Source organism: Bacillus rossius, chromosome 1 (assembly GCF_032445375.1).
Source record: "Bacillus rossius redtenbacheri isolate Brsri chromosome 1, Brsri_v3, whole genome shotgun sequence".
Taxonomy (NCBI): domain Eukaryota; kingdom Metazoa; phylum Arthropoda; class Insecta; order Phasmatodea; family Bacillidae; genus Bacillus; species Bacillus rossius.
In genome coordinates this window covers 343358073-343360537 of record NC_086330.1, presented here as the reverse complement: position 1 = coordinate 343360537, position 2465 = coordinate 343358073, and positions in this window count along the sequence as shown.

Sequence of the window (2465 nt, the reverse complement as noted above, 5' to 3'; positions counted from 1 at the left end):
CCAGATCAGCGGCCCGGGGTGGATGTGTTCTTGTGTTCGTTCCGTGGGGAACCTTCAATTTAGTAACTCACCGATTCTTCACTCTGGTAAATATAGTTATGAACCAAATCCTTTATAACGTCAATTCCCCACGCGACCCCAGGTCAGTTTTTACGGTGCAGGGCTTAACCTGGCCGTCATAATTCCTGCCTTAAGGCCACGGGCCACCTTAAGGTCAGTCACTTTACGGACCTGGCCGACTCCAGGACAACCAACGAACTCCCCCCTCTAACAGACTGCCTTAGGGAGAGACAATCATAATCAAGAGTAGTGTCGTGTAACATCGTGTATCAATTATGTCCATTAATAAATACGTGTACCACACGTTTTCAGTTACAGTGCGTGTATTACATCTGTAGTTAGGCACCAGCCACCTTATGCTGAACAGTAAGTGTCACCATTGTCTACTAGCAGTTAATACCACCCTTAAGATACAGCCACCGAGTCTAGGGAAGAACGCTGGGGCAGATCGACCCACCCCATTGGTTAGACGTACGAGCTAACCTGGCGCCCTCCCGGAAAAACACACCATAAAGCACCACCAGCCCCTTAGACTCTCTGCAGGACTCAAACCCGAGACCCTGGCCTTTGGCAGTGCCTATTATTGTGTTAAATATGCCTTTAATAAAAATGCTAAATTGATTAGTAAAACTCGCTTTTATTTAACTTTGTGTATAATGCATAAAATATTAATATTTGTTTATCAAAATAATGTCAAATTAACCTTTACGCTTTAGATCTTTGACATCAGCTGCATTTAAATGCCTTGTCAAAAAACCCTACACTCTGGGTAAATTTGACACTTTTTTAAAAATATACATATAATTTTGGGGGGCTAGTGAGGTGTGAAATTGTAATGAATTGGATAGCCAATGGACACATTGTTCTGTTGGAGCAAATATATAATTAATTTTGGATGTTCAAAAAAAGTAACCATCAAAAAACTTCTACAACATGTCAAAGTAGCCCCATTTTATGGTAATCGCTTATGCGGCCACGTGCGTGGGCCTTATTCCCAGGATCCGATTAAGTGTCTTGGGTATTGGAAACGTATCCTCGTGAAGCAGTGTATGGGAGTACACACACGCATTAGACACCTTAAGTATAACTGTCTTATTTTATTTTTTCACCGACCACGTGGCGACCTATACCTCGTGAGCAGCCGCGTGGTACGCCTTGAGAGCCCACTGTTAATTGGTATAGCATAAGCGTGCCCGACGCTGAGAGCGGGCCAGGTCTGAGCATATTACAGGAGGTAACGAGGGTCTAGAATTGCCTCACATGGGTGACGTCACGCCCTGAGACGGAACTCAGCCGGGTCCACATGCCCTTTCATGTGGTGGCGCCCATTATCAATCAGCACTGCAGCGACCCTCACGCAACCCGAACCGCAACAAACTAATAAACTAACTTTAAGCACAATAACCCGTAAACGGATAATCGAGTGTTTTCTGTGTGTGTGTGTGTGTGTGTATGTATGTACAAGCAGCACTAAACAATAATGATGCCAATTGAATAATTATTTTGCAATTCAAGACAACCCCAGTGGGCAAATTAAACTATTTTATTTTTATTTTTTAGGATAAAAGTTATTTATTTCACAGTTTCCCTTTGAAACACAATCTCCATATTGGAACGACTTAACTATCAAACAATATGTGCAATTTCCAACTGATTATTCTTTTTAATGCTGTTTTCGGAAAACTATATTTTTCTAATTGTTCTGATTGCTCATAATTCTTGAGTATAGAAGACTGTAATACGCCATTGCCTATGAAGTCACACCAGTAATATTTGGAAATATTATATTCTACTGATACAGAGGAGAATACATAAATTTATTTCCGGAAGGAATTTAATTTTTTTTGTATTTAAAAAAAACTTCCGTCAACAAGTGTGATTCCAGATATTGAAACAGCTCACCTTGCATCACCCAAAATAGTACAATATGATCACCATGATCGCACATCTTTTTTCTTAACTTCAGGGGAGGGGGGGATATATCCCCTATTCCCCCCCTTGCTTCCACCACTGCTACAGAATATTTCAAATGTAATCAGTGAAATACGAGCAATAACTGAAAACCTTCAGAATAGTCACGAAACCTTCTAGATTTATGAGAGAGAGGGGGGGGGGGGGGGGAGGGGGGACAAAAAAATACAGCCACTGTTGGTATCGGTTAAATTGTTCTGTTCCAGTGAACAAAAAAAAAGTCTTAAATTTGAAAAATACCAAGATACAGAAAAAAAAATCTAACACACACATTTTTCTAAGCATATGACCAACAAATTAATTAAATACGACAGAAGGTGAACATACATTTTAAAGGAGCTTCAAAACTGATTTCAGCATGCCATATATTATAAAATATAAAAAATATTACACATATTACAATTTTTGTTAGTTAGTTAATTTACTGAAAAATA